Genomic DNA, 16,899 nt, shown 5'->3' with positions numbered 1-16,899 from the left:
CTCTTGCAAAAGGTCAACAAAATCGACAAACCTTTAGGTAAAGTGACCAAGAAAAAAGAGAAGAGACTCAAATTACTGAATCAAGAATGAAAAAGGGGATATTAATTAGTCTTACAGAAATAAAAAGGATTATAAGGAAACACCATGAACAATTACATGCCAACAAATTAATAACTAGGTGAAATGGATGATCTACTAAAAAGACACAGTCTAACTAAACTGAGTCAAGAAGAAATAGAAAATCTGAACAGGCCTATAACAAAGAAGAAATTGAATTAATAATCAAGAAACTTCCCACAAAGAAAAGCCCAGAACCAAATGGCTTCACTGGTGAATTCTACCAAATGTTTAAAGAAGAGAATTAACATGAATCCTTCACAAATGCTTCCAAAAAATAGAAAGAAGGGATTTCCCAAATTATTCTAAAAGCAGACAAAGATATTACAAGAAAAGAAAACTATAGACCAATATTTCATTCACAAATATAGATGCAAAAATTCTCAACAAAATATTAGCAAACTGAAATCAACATATAACAATGGTCATACACCGTGACCAAGTGGGATTTATCTGAGGAATGTGAAATTAGTTCAATATATCAAAACAAATCAACGTAATACACTGTATTAGTAGAATAAGGGACAAAATTTTTAAAAAATAAACATGATCACTCAATAGACGCAGAAAAGCATTTGAAAAAATCCAGTATCTTTTTGTGATTAAAAAAAAAAAAAAATCTAATAGGAAGGAACTTCCTCAACCTGATAAAGGGCATCTACGAAAAACCCACAATTAATCTCATATTTAATGGTAAAAGATTGAAAGCTTTTCCCCTTAAGTCAAGATATCCACTTTTGCCCCTTGTATTTGACATTGTATTGGAGATTCCAACCAGGGCAATCAGACAAGAAAAAGAAATATGATGCATTGAGATTGAAAAGGAGGAAGTAAAATTATATGTATTTGCAGGTTACATGCAATATAGTATATATAGAAATTTCTATACACTTTCAATAAACAATCTGAAAATAAAATTAAGAAAACAACTTCATGTATAAAGGTGTCAGAAAGAATAAAATACTTAAGGAATAAACCTAACAAAAGAAGTGTAAGACATACACATTGAAAAATACAAAACATCATTGAAAAAAATTAAAGAAAAAAATCTTTCTATTTCTAAATAAATAGAAAGATATTGCATGTTCATGAATTGGAAGACTTAATACTATTAAGATAGCAATACTCCCCAAATTAGTTCCACACAATCCTTATCAAAATCTCAGCTACCTTTTTTACAGAAACTAACAAGCTCATCCCCAAATTCATATGGAAATACAAAAGACTCATAATAGCCAAAAAATCTTGAAAAAGTATACAAATTTGGAGGACTCATACTTCTCAATTTCAAAGCTACAGTACTTGCCACAAAGCTACAGTAATGAAGACTGTGTGATACTGGCATAAGGATAAACAGATCAATGGAATGGAATGGAATAGAGAGCCTAGAAATAAACCTAAACAATTATGATTAGTTGATTTTGACAAGGGTACCGAACATTCATGGGGGAAAGAATAGACTTTTCAACAAATGGTGCTGGGACAACTGGATATCCACATTCAAAAGAATGAAGTCAGACAGAGAAAGAGAAATATCATATGATATCGCTTATATGTGGAATCTAAAAAGAAATGATACAAATGAACTTATTTACAAAACAGAAAGACTCACAGACTTAGAGAACGAACTTATGGTTACCGGGGGGAAGGGATAGTTAGGGAGCTTAGGATTGACATGTATACACTACTATATTTAAAATGGATAACCAACAAGGACCTACTGTACAGCACAGGGAACTCTGCTCAATGTTATGTGGCAGCCTGGATGGGAGGAGAGTTTGGGGGAGAATGGATATATGTATATGTATGGTTGAGTCGCTTTGCTGTGCACCTGAAACTACCACAACATTGTTAATTGGCTATACTACAATATAAAATAAAAAGTTAAAAAAAAATAAAGTTACTGAGGCTTAAAAAAAGGATGAAGTTGGACCCCTATTTCATACTACATACAAAAATTTATTCAAAATGAATCAAAGACCTAAATGTAAGAGCTAAACTATCTAACTCTTAGAGGAAAACGTGGGACTAAATCTTCATGACCATGGATTAAGAAATGGCTTCCTAGATATGACACCAGAAGCACAAGCAACTAAAGAAAAAAAATAGATAAACTAGACTTCATCAAAATTAAAATATTATACATCAAAGGACACTATCAAAAAGGGAAAAGATAAACCACAAGATGGGAGAAAATATTTACAAATTATATATCTGAAAAGGATCTAGTTTCCAGAATACATAAAGAACTCTTACAACTTAACAGTAAAAGACAACCCAATTAATAAATGAGCAAAGAATTTGAATAGACATTTCTCCAAAGAACATATACAAATGACCAATAAGCACATGAAAAGATGCTCAGTATCTTTAGTCATTATAGAGATGTAAATCAAAATCACAAGATACCACTTCATAATCACTAGATGGTTGTAATAAAGACACAATAACAAGTGTTGCTGAGGATGTGGAGAAATTAGAATATTCATACTTTGCTGGTGGGAGTATGCAATGGTGCGGCCACTTTAGAAAATAATTTGGCAATTCCTCAAAAAGTTAAACATAGAGTTACCATATGACCCTGCAATTCCACCCCTAGGCATGTATACCCAAGAAAACTGAAAATGTATGTTCACACAAAAACCTGTACGTGAATGTTCATAACAGCACTATTTATAATAGCCAAAAAGTAGAAACAACACAAATGTCCATCAACTGATGAAAGGTTAAACAAAATGTGATCTACAATGGAATATTATTCAGTCATAAAAAAGAATGAAGTACTGATACATTCTACAACATATATGAACCTTGAAAGAAGCCAGTCACAAGAGGTCACAGACTGTATAATTCCATTTATAGGAAATGTCCAGAACAGGCAAATCCATAGTGACAGAAAGTATATTAGTGGTTGCTTAAAGAGAGGAGGGGAAGCGGGGAGTAACTGCCAATGGTTATGGGGTTTATTTTTGGGATAATGAAAATGTCCTGGAATTAGTGATGATGGTTGGACAACCTTCTGAATATATTAAAAAGCACTTAATTGTACACCTTAAAAGGGTGAATTTCATGATATGTGAATTAAACCTCAATTTTTAAAAAATCTGAATCTAGGGAGTAACAAGTTATATCAAATGGACTATATATTCTGGCGTGTACTCTGCTGTGTTACATGCGCACAGTGAGGGTAAAGTTCAAGAAGACAGGTAGAGGTCTATCACTTAAAAAATGAACAAAATCAATATTTCTTTTCCTTCAGGCAGAAAAACTATTATGCACCCATGACAAGGAGGTTAGTGACTATTTCCAGAACTGATGTAGACTTTGAAAAATGAAGTGTCTAGTGCTGAGATATGTCACTGGTGGTTTTGAGACCAAAAATGCAAGGTGTTTAAATTCCTAGATCACACTTTTCTATTAAGCAAACAAAAGTCAGGGCATAGTTATGTTTAATTTTAAATCTGCACCCCTCCCTAATCAGGCTCTCTAGCCAGAGGGGCTGTGACATTTTCCGCTGTCCTAGTTAGCATGGTCTTTTGAGATGAGAGAAAAAAAGCATGTCACCAAAAAAAGAGAAAGTTTAAGAAAGACTTTGTATTTGAAAAGACTCTACTTCTATTTAAAAAAAACAAACAAACAACTGAATAGTTTTGCACTTTTACCACAGAGAAAATATATACCATTTCAGGATAGCAGTTACCTCCAGAGAGGAAGGGAAGGAGAAGTAATGAGGAGAGAGGAGAGATGGATGGGGGAGGCCTCTATCTTTAACATTATGTTTTTATAAAGATATAGAGAAAGCTAAAGTATTTACATTTGTTTAATTTTAGTGATCGATATATAGGCATCTATTATTTTAATTTCTGAACTCAATATTTCAAAATTTTAAAACTATTTTTAAGTTATGTGATATTAAAAACATGATATATTTGTCACTGTGATAATATTTTCTCAGCCTGAACACATTTTATGCTTTATTTTATTTAAAAAATTTTTTTCTTGTTGTAGTTAATAATAGCTAAGTACTGCTATCAGCTGGCAGAAAGTCCTTAAAAATACATCTGGTCAGTCATGAAACATTTATTCAGGACCTACCATGGCACCATGTGCCAAGTGCTATAAAATTTGCTCACGAGACAAAGATAATAAGACACAGTCTCTGTCCTCAAAAAGCTCTCATCCTAGTGGATAATTCAGACAGATGAATGCACAATCCCAATACAATTTAGTAAGTGCTAAGAGAGATCTATGCACAGTAGGTATGGACTCAGAGAAGGGAGTAAAAAAGCAAAATCAGTCATATATACTCCCTCTTCTCCCTAATGAGTTAATAAACACCAGATACATCAACCCTGGGTGGGGGAGAGGGTGTGGGGAGACAACAAAAGTATTTATTTTATCTAGCATAATGACACAACCCACTGAATGTGGGCCACAACTATAATTTTCCCCCCTGTAATTTTTTAAAGCTTTAATTTTATATGTTTATTTTAATCAAATGCATTTAGCCAGCTATGAAATTTCTGCATACTTATACTAAGGAAACTTTTGTGGCTAACATTTTTTACTACATGGAAGTCATCGTGCATGGATTATTTCATTAAATCTTCATAATGTCTCTTGGAGATAGGTGCTGTCTGTATCCCCATTTTACAGATGAGAAGACTAAGCCTCAGAGTAACTAGAAAAAGTCTCCAAGTTCGCTCCAGTTAAACGGAGCCCTTAACCATCTGTCCATGCTACATCAATGTCACTTATATAAGGGAAAAATTAAAGATCCACAGAACCCTCTATTAGCACAGAGAATATTTTTATCATGATGCTTGGAATTCCATCCAATTTTCAAAATGAAAAAAGATCTTGAAATTATTTGTCTCCTTATATGTTAGTAACAGAGTGCTTGTATATTTAATCTTTAGCTCTGTAAAGTGTGCAAAGGGAAACCAACCTAAAAGCATTCATTTTCTGTGATCAACAACTGGATTAGGTTCTGGTCAATTAAAATGGTCTCCCCAGGCTTCTCAACAGGATGGTGGCTGATGTTAAGAAAGGGTCCTTATTGAGACCTACAGACTGCTTTATAAAAAAAAAAAAAAAAAAGGATATCACTCCTCAGTGGAGTTTGGACTAGGACGACACGGTGCCATTGGCAACCAGCAGGGTGTTAGAAACAAACAAAAAGAAAAGCCATGTATTGTTTAATAGAGATCTGCCACTGAAGAGACTCTTATCAGAACCTCTTTGTTCCCAAGGCTGGGAGGATTTGCCACAGACTCACCAAACAACAAGAACACAAGCACATCGTACAGAAGAAAAACACATCAGAAACTACCCAGGAGCCCAGGAGGTCAGGGATATAGCCACCTCGGAGTGGGAGCGCAGAGGCTGATTTTCCGAACAGCTCTCCAACTTTGGGAGATGCCAAACTCCTGGGACAACAGGGGCTGAAGCTTCAGGGCTGCCAAGAGACACAGAACTGTTGACACTTAGATGAAACATGAAAGAAAGGGCCAAGCTGCTGTATTTTTATTGTTTTAGTTCAGGTCTGGGCTAAGTGGGCTTCTGTGTTTCTCAGTGACCCAGCCACCTTCGGACTACACACCCATGAGAATCCTTCCTAGCCTATCAAGTATGAGAACAAATTTGGTTGATTCTTCTCCAGAGAGGTCTTGGCAATCACACAGCAGGTTGTGCCTCTCACACAAAGGCATTTCCTTGTATTTCAGTGACCTTTGCTTTTACCCTTCGCTTCCCACCTCTGCACGCCTCCCTCGGACACTGTGCTACATATGACGTTGCTTTGTGAGCTCCCAAGACTTCTTCCGTTCTCTAATAAAGAATTCTTTGACTGAGGCTTAGGTCACAATAATGACAGTGATGGTCCTCAAAGAGGCCAGGCCAAGGCTGAGGAGGCATCCAACTCCCTGATAATTCCCTTCATTGGAAATAATGCATAAAGCAGGAATTCTATCTGGGTGGCCTGGATTTGAAACTTACTTAGCTTCCATCTTTTCCCTTTTTTAAGAACACAGATTAAACAAAAGGCTAAATTTTGCTAGAGTTTCAGAAAGCAACACTAAAATGGCAAATTACCTAAACAAAGTGACTTATTTATTCACAGGGACAACTATGGAACCATAAAAAGCATAAAAGCACTCTGTATGAAAATGCAGATAGCATTGTGAGTTAAGAATTCAACTAAATATTTAGTTTATATTCTCTATTTAAAATTCTGAAACCTACCAGGGATAACTAAGATCAGAATCTGATGGTTCTTAGTTTGTCTCATAAGGACACAATTCAGAAAATGATACTTTGTATGTACAATAATCTCAGAGAAAATATGGCCCCCAAGTTTGCAGTTTCTTAGAAAGAGAGCTCTTCTGTAATGGCTTAGAATTCCATGTGGTTGTGATATTTCCAGAATGAAGGACTAAGTCAATCCTGATGAAACTTTGAAAGATGCCACCAAGTCTAAATGTTTCAAAGCCAACACTTGAACTGCTAAATCATTCCCTCTGTTTTAAAGGAGTGATTATTTGATTGGCAATGGGAGTGGAGAGAAATCCTTCACCAGTAATGCATATGGGCACATCATCTCCATGATTACATATGAAAGAGGATGGGATCTGGGGAAAACCTCCTGATTCATTCAGACACACAAATCATCCAGAGGAGGGGGTTACCCCATTTTCCCTTGAACTCTAGTAGGAAATTTCCCATGCCATAATTGTATTTGTTATAGTGCGCTGATCAAAGTCCATAAATTCCTCCATCTATCCTCATTCAGGGAAACCATATGGCATTACTAGGAGAGTCACATGTAAGGCTGGTTTGTTATATACATGATTAAATACCCATGCGGGAAAGGAACACTGGGGAGAGCAAAAGCATTTAAAAGAAGAGACTAGGGCTTCCCTGGTGGCGCAGTGGTTGAAAGTCTGCCTGCTGATGCAGGGGACACGGGTTCGAGCGCTGGTCTGGGAAGATCCCACATGCCACGGAGCAGCTGGGCCCGTGAGCCACAACTACTGAGCCTGCGCGTCTGGAGCCTGTGCTCCGCAACAAGAGAGGCCGCGATAGTGAGAGGCCCGCGCACCGCGATGAAGAGTGGCCCCCACTTGCCGCAACTAGAGAAAGCCCTCGCACAGAAACGAAGACCCAACACAGCCAAAAATAAATAAGTAAATAATTTTTAAAAAAAAGTTTAAAAAAAAAAAAAAAAAAAGAAGAGACTAAAAGCATGAACTCTAAGAGACACGTGGATATATATTCTACTCCTGTAAGATCTAAAGTGGTAGGTCTATACAGAAAACATACTGCAGTATGATCATTATGAGAAAAGAGGAGGGATTCCTGAAAACAACAGGTAGTACCTCTCAGCAGCTGTCCACATAGAGCCATTTAGGTCTTCATCAAAAATTCTAGAAGGCAGATACGGTTATTCTGAAATTTATTGTATCAGACAGTCTTATGATCTTGTGCTCTGTTTGGTAGCAAGGAAAATACCATTTAGTAAAAAAACAAGGAGGTAGCATTTTTTTTCCCTATCAGATTGGTGAAGATGAGAAAGTTTGATAATTCCCAGAATCTGTGTAGATACAAGGAAATAGATACTATTGGAGTAAGTACGATTTTGGAAATACTATTTGACCATGTTCATCAAATTTTTTAATTTGCATAAACAATGGCCCCACAATTACATGGTTAGGTACAAGATACAAAAATGTATACACACCTATGAGTATCTATTGTAGCAATTTTTATTCTAGCAAAACATGGAAGACGTCTGAATATCTGATAGTAGAGGAACGACTAAATGAATTAGAATAATCCATTCAATAGAAGAACATACCGCCAATAAGAAGGAATAAGGTAAATCGACCTATTTCTGTGTCCAAAACTTTTTAACTCATAAAATAGGAGTCTACTTGTGAAAAGAGAGAAAGAAAGAAAGAAAAGAAGAAAAGAAAGAAAAATTTTAAAGCATAAGGCACATCTGGTAAATGTTTGTTTATAACAAATAATAGATATAACATAGAAAATTTTTTTAATTTCCATAAGAAATTTTTAGTAAAATGCCCCCAAGAAGTGGGAATTTGACGAGAAAATGATTTTACTTTTCATTTTATACCCTTCTGTTTGATTTTTTTTCTTTTAAATAAGCATGTAAGCATATAATTTTTAAAAGCTAACTTGTAAAACATCATCTATAGCCCAAAGTTTCTCTTTTTCCTAAGAAACCTTTATCGAAGTACAATTTAAATACAATAACATTCACTGATTTTAGGCGAACAATTCAATGAGTTATGACGAATTGTATACAGTCATGTAACCACCATAATAATCATGATATAGAATATCTCCATTACCCCTAAAATTTGCTCCTATCACTTTGCTACCAATCCCATAACTCTATCCCTGGGTCCCAGAAACCACTGATTTGCTTTCTTTCACTAGTTTTGTTTTTTCTAGAACTTCATATACTGTAATCATATAAAATTAAATTTTGCTTCTGACTTTTTTCAATTAGCATAATACTTTTAAGATTCATCAACATTGTTATATGTATCAGTAGCTTAATCCTTGTTACTGCTGAGTAATATTCCATTGTGTGGATATACCATCGTTAAGCCACTCACCAACTAATAGCCATTTGGGTTCATTCCAACTGTCAACTATTATAAATAAAGCTGCTGCTTTGAGTATTCAAATATAATTTTTCTACAGACATATGTTTTCATTTTTCCTCAGTAAGTACCTAGGAGTGGAATTATTGTGAAACATCATAAGTTTCATTGATTTTTCTCCATTTTCTTTCATTTATTTCAGTTCTAATCTTTATTATTTCCTTCCTGTGCTTACTTTGTGTTTAATTTTCTCTTATTTTCCTAGTTTCTTAAGGTAGAAGCTTAAATCATGGATTTGAGAACTTTCTTGTGTATCTAATAGAAATTAATGCTTTAAATTTTTATCTAAACACTGCTTTCACTGCACATATTTTGATAATTGTGCTTTCATTTTTATTCAGTTCAAAATAATTTCTAATTTTCTTTGTAATTTCTTTGGCCCATTTTTTTTTTAATGGATTTGTTTCATTTTCAACTATTTGAAGATTCCTCAAATAGATATCTACCTTTTATTGATTTCTCATTTAAAATCATTGTGATTAGAGAACATACTGTGTATAATTTCAAATGTTTTAATTTTATTGAGATTTGGTTTATGGCTCAGAATACGATCTACCTTGGTGAATATTCCACGTGCACATGAAAGGAATATTTATTCTGCTGTTGTTGAGTGAATGGTTCTATAAATGTCAACTAGGTCAATTTGGCTGATAGTGCTGGTCAGTCTCCTTATCCTCAATGAGTTTTCTGTCTACTTATTCCATCGACAAAGAAGACTGTTAAAATCTTCAGCTATATTTGTAGGTTTATCTAGTTCTCTTTTCATTTCTATCAGATTCATTTCATATATTTTGAAGCTCTTTTGTTATGTGCATTAACATTTAGGCTTGTTAAGTTCTCATAATGAATTTACCACTTATCATTTTAAAATGTCCCCCTTTATCCCTGGTATATTCCTTATTCTGAAATTTACTTCAATATTAATATGGCAACTCCAAATTCCTTTTGATGAGTGTTTGCATAGAATATCTTCTTACATTCTTTGACTTTTATGCTATCTATCTTTACATTCAAAGTGGGTTTCTTATAAAGGATATATAGTGAGTCTTACTTTTTTTTAATGCGACAATCTTTGACTTTTAATTGGAGTATTTAGACATACACTGTACAATATGGTAGCCACTGACCACATGTGGATATTGATCACTTGAAATATGGCTATCATAAAATGAGATATGCTTCAAGTGTAAAATACAACAAGTTTTTGAAGACTTAGTCTTACATGAAATCAAAATAGAAAATATCTCAATATTTATCTAATTACATATTGAAATATTTTATATATTTTGGGTTAAATAAAATAAATTATTAAAATTATTTTCATACATTTTATTCATCACATGAGTATTAGAAAAATTTTAATTATGTATGTGGTTCATATTGTATTTCTATTTTAAAAATCTAGTTTGGACAATTTGCATTTAATATCATTGTCAATGTGGTTGGGTTTAAATCTACTATACTAATTATTTTAAGACTTCATAGTTTTAGAGAAGTTTTAGGTTAACAGAAAAATTGAGGGGAAGTTACAGAGATTTCCTATATATCCCCTACTTCCACACATGCATGCATAGCCTCCTCCATTATCACCATCACTCATCAGAGTAGAGTAGTACATTTGTTACAACTGATAAGCCTATATTGATAAATCATAATCACTCAAAGCACTTAATTTACTTAGGGTTCACTCTTGGTGTCGTAAGAGTGGGTTTGGACAAAAATGTGTTTGAACATTCTATGGGTTTGGACAAATATATAATGACACATATCCATCATTATGGTATCATACAGAGTATTTTTACTGTCCTAAGAATCCTTTGTGCTCTTGCTATTCATTCCTCCTCACTCCTACCCCTGGCAACTACTGAACTTTTTACTGTCTCTATAAGTTTTGTCTTTTCCAGACTCTCATGTAGTTGGAATAATACAGTATATAGTCTTTTCAGATTGGCTTCTTTCACTTAGCAATATGCATTTAATGTTCCTCCATGTCTTTTCATGGCTTGATAGCTCATTTCTTTTTAGAGCTGAATAGTATTCTATGGTCTGGATGCACCACAGTTTATTTATCCACTCACCTACTGAAGGACATCTTGGTTGTTTCCAAGTGTTGGCAATTATAAATAAAGCTGCTGTAAATAACATGTGCAGGGTTTTGTGTGGACATATGTTTTCAACTTCTCTGGGTAAATACCAAGGAGTGTAATTTCTGGATTGTGTGGTAAGAGATTTGACTGTTGTCACTTGTTTGATCACGAGGAAGGAAAGGGAGGGTAGATATTGGTAGATAAAGTGATTGATTATTACTTTAAATATTTTTCTGCCATCCTTTTTTAGGGAGTCCAGTAACATGTACGTTAAATGGTTTGATATTGTCTCACATTATGTCCCACACATGACTAATGCTTTGTTCACTTTTTCTTAGTCATTTTTCATTCTGTGTTTCAGTTTGGATAGAATCTATTGTTATGTTTTTGAGTTCACTACTAGTCTTTTCTTCTGCAGTGTCTAATGTGGTGTTAATTACTTCCATTGTACTTTTTATTTCAGACTTGTATTTTTCAACTCTAGAAGATTCACTTTTGTCTTTTCTATATCTTCTGTTTCCTCTGATCATTGTGTTCATGTTGTCCTTTATCTTTCTCAATATATAAGAATATATTTATAATTGCTGTTTTACTACCTTTATCTGCTAAGTCTAACTTCTGGTCATTTTTGAGTTTGTTTTTACTTTAGTGATGATCTTCTGGGTTATATTTTCCTGTTTCTTTTTTCTTTTTTTAATAGTTCTTTATTGGAGTATAATTGCTTCACAATACTGTGTTAGTTTCTGTTGCACAACAAAGCAAATCAGCCATATGCACACACATGTCCCCATATCCCCTCCCTCTTGAGCCTCCCTCCCATCCTCCCTATCCCATCCCTCTAAGTCATCACAGAGCACTGAGCCAATCTCCCTGTGCTATGTTGCTGCTTCCCACCAGCCAACTATTTTACATCCGGTAGTGTATATATGTTGATGCTACTCTCACTTTGCCCCAGCTTCCCCTGCCCACCCCATGTCCTCAAGTCCATTCTCTATTTTTACCTCTTTATTCCTGCCCTGCAACTAGGTTCATCAGCACTACTTTTTTTTCCTGTTTCTTTGAATGTCTGATAATCTTTTTGTTTGTAGGACAGACTTAGCAAATATTATATTTTTAGCTGCTGGATTTTTTGTATTCTTTTAATATTATGAAGCTTTTCTGGGACACAGTTTTGTTGCTTGAAATCAGTTTGATTCTGTCAAGGTTTGCTTTTAAAATGTGTTAGGGTACGTCCAGAGCAGCCTTTAGTCTACAGCTAACTTGGTCCTTTTTAAGAACTCTACCTGATGCCCCATGTATTAGAATATCTTTCTACTCTGGCTGGTGGAAACCTGAACTATTCCCAATCTGTCTAAGCTCCAGAGATTATTCTACCTACTCCTTTGCAATGGTTCTTTTCCCAGCCTGAAGAGTTTCTTCATATGCATGTTCATAAAAGTATTCAAAGGCTTGAAGGAACCCCTCTGTAAATCTCTCTGAATTCTTTTTCACTTGGTAGTTCCCTTTTTCTGGCATTTTTCTCTGTAAATTCTAGCCATGTTGGTCTCCCGAACTGCAAATTCTGTCTTTTTATTTAGAAAATTATCTAAGATCTCTTTGGATTCCCTTCCCTGGGTTGCAGCCTGGAATCTCTCCCAAGCAGTAAACTGTGGAAATCATAGAGTTCTCTTCATTGTTCCCTTTCTCTCAGTGATCACTCTCCTCAGCTGCCTTGACCATGTCTAAAAACCACTGCTTCATATATTTTCTCTGCTTTTCTAGTTGTTTAAGGTGGAATGTATATCCAGCCCTTTACTCTATTATGGCCTACACAAGGATTTATAATTTGTAAATAATAGGAATACAAAACACAGATAACACCAAAACTATCTGAATAAGCTTTACTTTTTATGAGACCTCAAAATCTTAGATTGCCTTCTGGTCATATTTCTGAGAATCAGTTATCATATATTATAGTTCTGCAGAATGATATTGAATATATATAAAATTCTGGGAGAGAATATTACATCTTTTCTCCACCCCCTCTCTCACTATCATCCTGGGTGAAGCCAATATCTACAGACAATTGCTGCAACTCTCTATTTTCACAACACTTTAAAGTGTTGATTATTTTCTCAGTGCCTGTCAGATCCATCTTCTGAGCTTCTCTGCTTCTTTCTGCCTCTTGTTTAGACTTAACCAACAGGAGGCCCTGGCAGGAGATCCAAGAGTAGAAGGAGACAGTGATCCCATCCTCACACATCCTTTTCTAACCAAAGTTTTGCCAATAGCTGCATTCATCTAGTTATGACCAGAGCTCCTAGGCACAGTACCTCTCGCATGGCTACAACACAAGCCAGGGTTCAATAACACCACTCCCTCTCCTTGGTTTTTTAAGCCTAGGGATGAAAATGGCATGGCTTTCTGTCTCTACTCATTCCTGAATGTATCACCATCCCTTGTTGGGTTTTTTTGTTTCTTTGTTTTACCTGCTCACACCTCTGTAAACAGTCCTTTTATTAAACTCTCTCCGGTTAATCCTTACATGGGTTATTTGTTTCCTGCTGGGGCTTCCACAAACCCAGGCCACACTATTAATGCTTCACCTTTGAAATCACAAATTCAATATCCCAGTCTTTGACCACAACTTCCTATCCTTTCAGTTCGCTATTTCCATGACTCTTAATCTGTCTGTGCTTTCTCCATTCCATGCGCCTGATCCCTCCCTCTCCTGCTTCCCCATCTTTCAGCCTTTTTCTGGATTTATTTTCTTCCCGATCCAACCTAGATTCAATAGTTCTTCATTTCACTCTTATGTTCCCCTTTTATAATAGTTGTCTCCATTTTCAAGAGTTCTAACTCTTCAGCTTGGTGTTCAAGTTTTTTAAATACTCTGGGTCTTTACCTACAAAATGAAGAGTTGGATAACATAATCTCTAACTAGGATAATCATTGCCCCCAACCAGGTTGCTTTCAAGGATGAAAAGAGGAACTATTAATTATTGCACCAGGACACAGGACAGTCCCAGTGAAACTGGGCATGTGACCATCTATCTCTATAGCCTCTTCCAGCTCTAGAATATATGATTATATTACACACATTAAAACCAGAAAATAGATCTCTGTTTTTTCTGGAGTCATGAGGTTGCAGCTTACTATATGTTCTGCTTAGTGAATACAACAAAACATTTGGAAAAAATAAAGATAAGAATAAGAAATCAAAGGCACAGAGGTAAGGGTTGTGAAGTGTGAAGATAGTGCAAGAAGATCTACAAACACATGTTTCTTTCCAAATCTCCGGCTTATCAGACAGTTGCCCTCAAGGAAAGGTCCTGCTTTTTCTAATAAGCAGGTGGAAGTGAGCCCACAGAATATTATACCCATTTGGGTATAAATCTAATGCCCTCTTGCCTATTTGTCTCTTCTCTTCCATTTTCAGTTTTCTGTTTCAAACCACACAGAAGCTGATGCTCTGCCCTGTGTGCTGCCTACTATCCCACAACAAAAAGGCTCTTCCAACTGAATAGCTGTGGTCGCCATGGTAGCTGGGGGTCATAAACTCCTGAGCTGTGGGTCTTGGCACAATTCCATGCATTATCTGCATCCTGGTGCAAATCAGTCCCTTTATCTAATTAGTAGGCTTACAAATAGCCACCTGCCCCAGAGCTTAACCATTAAAGATGCAATATTGCTGAATAGCTTGAGACAAGGGGTGAGGATAACAGAAAACTGAAAGCTGATCTTAGCGAGGTCCTTCTCTCCTGGCTACAGACACCTGCAAGCCCTGGCCCACCCACATAGCAGAAGTTCAAAAAGAGGCCGAGAACAAATCCCTTCTGTCTTCTTTTCACTGCTCACCTTGAGTGTCTCTTGATCCACTCGCCTCCCAGAAACTGGGCCTGCTGACTTCTGCCTATAGGACATGCTTGACCATTCCTGCTCAGGGGCCCAGCTCTTCCCTGCCTCAGAGCTTCCTACCTGAAGCAACCAACCCAGTCTCTATTTCTAGAATTTGACCAACTGCCCTGGCCTGCTGTAGTCCACACCCTGGTCTGGATACTTCAGAACTATCTCCTGATTCACCTGAAAGACTGTATCCTTTCTAACTTGTTTACATGCTAAAACTTCCTTGTGCTAATGAAACATACTCCAGATACATATTATCTGGATGTTTGTCAGGTTCATCTTTTTTTCTTCCAGTAAAAACAAAATTATTTTCATTCAACATTTACTATATAGAAGCAAATATCTTCCTACATTCATTCTATTAATAATAATAAATCTAAACTGTTAAAAAGTTGAAACCAATGCATTCTGAATGTATATAATGCAGTGAATCTGACTGTTGCATCCTGGGCTGAATTTCAAAAATGATACCAAGTGCTTGGGATGGATGGTGCTAGAGAAATGGCAGCGGACTCCAGCTATGACTTTACAGTTGATGCTGTGGTGCCACATTTGTGTGTTTCTATCTATTACAAAAGCAAAAGAGGATTCTAATCAGCATATCCACCATGAGCTTCTGGAATTAAAACAGACTGAAAACTCACCCAATAGTCTCTTTTATTCTGGGGAATATTTATTCCAGATGTGCAGAGCAAGTACATGCCTCACTATAATTTTATTGTCATGTAATGATTTCAAAATTTCCTGCTTTTTATTATTGTGCTATGTGTTTATGAGGATATATATCCAATAGAAACCTATTAAGCTAGGAAATGATTATCTTTACTATGCTGGTAATGGTCGGTCAAATATGAAAACTATGGCAAAAAACTTAAAGTAGAAAATCTTTACCAAATCTTTTATCTTTTCATTTATTCTTTTGTTGGTGCAAGCTATGATTTCTTTTGTTTTAGTATCAGATTAGTCACTCCAGTTTGAAATGATACCAAGCAACAGGGTTTCTCATACTTCCTGAGACATGCTATTCCAGAGGCTAGCAGATCTGACTGAGACAGGCTTCTTGATATTCAAATACAGTCTCTTTTCTTGAAGTTTCCATTGTTCCTATTTATTAATTTATATTTCTAAATAAAAAATATCTTTAGGGTCTCTGAAAAGAAGTAAGTGTTTTGAATCTGTGCAAGCAAAAATGAAGCCAGGCCAACATTCCCTCCCTGCCCACTGGGAACCCCCCGCCTCCAGGCCATTCCAGGAACAACCAGATTAAATAGTTATGCCCCAACCAAAGCCTAAAGGCCATTATTTAGGTTTCTTCTGAGAAAGGAGAAACTACAAACTTAAAAACAATAGCTATCTTTGTAAAAATTTTTCACTTTTCTTCTCCAACCCTCTTAAGTAAGAGTTGCCAAGCAATCACCACTGTATTCAACACAGATTAAAATATTCGTATGTGCATTTATCTTTTTGGCCACTTCTAATCATTCTTACCTGGTGTTCAATTGTAATCTTATTAAACAACAGCATTCAGTACTTACGGAGGTGTTGTCTTCCTGGTACATAAATGCCTGCTCAATGTCTGATTTCTCTCCAGACTTTAAACTCCATGAGGGCAGGGACAGTTCATTGCTTAATCACAATTCCACACCTGTGAAAAGATGTTTATAACAAGAAGTGTGCCATGATGTTTTTATTGTTTAGGAACTGTGAAGAAGAGTAAGTTAAAATTCTATGCCTCTTGAGAATTACAAAGAGCATTTATACTCTTAGTAACTTCTTAATAATATAAACCAATTTATCATCAATTAATGAGCAAAAGCAGTGTCTGGGCTTCAAAAAAAAAAAATGGAGAACGGAGGCAAGATGGCGGAGGAGTAAGACGCGGAGATCACCTTCCTTCCCACAGATACAGTAGAAATACATCTACACATGGAACTGCCCCTACAGAACACCCACTGAACGCTGTAGAAGACGTCAGACCTCCCAAAAGGCAAGAAAATCCCCACGTACTTGGGTAGGGCAAAAGAAAAAAGAAATAACAGAGACAAAAGAACAGGGACGGGACCTGCACCAGTGGGAGGGAGCCGTGAAGGAGGAAAGGTTTCCACGCACTGGGAGCCCCT

General features: G+C 35.9%; 1 long non-coding RNA gene across 1 annotated transcript in view; it reads right to left on the bottom strand.

Annotated features, from left to right (window-relative positions):
* Positions 1-16,318: 16,318 nt before the first annotated feature.
* Positions 16,319-16,899, bottom strand: part of LOC132376289 (uncharacterized) — a 31,279-nt gene continuing 30,698 nt past the window's right edge. Inside the window, exon 3 of the long non-coding RNA XR_009506266.1 lies at positions 16,319-16,424. This is a non-coding gene — a long non-coding RNA (uncharacterized LOC132376289). The remainder of the gene's footprint in view (positions 16,425-16,899) is intronic.

The sequence above is a fragment of the Balaenoptera ricei genome, chromosome 12 (genome assembly GCF_028023285.1).
Source record: "Balaenoptera ricei isolate mBalRic1 chromosome 12, mBalRic1.hap2, whole genome shotgun sequence".
NCBI classification, from domain to species: Eukaryota; Metazoa; Chordata; class Mammalia; order Artiodactyla; family Balaenopteridae; genus Balaenoptera; species Balaenoptera ricei.
The sequence above is the reverse complement of the archived record's forward strand: the minus strand, read 5'-3'. Positions and strand labels throughout refer to the sequence as shown.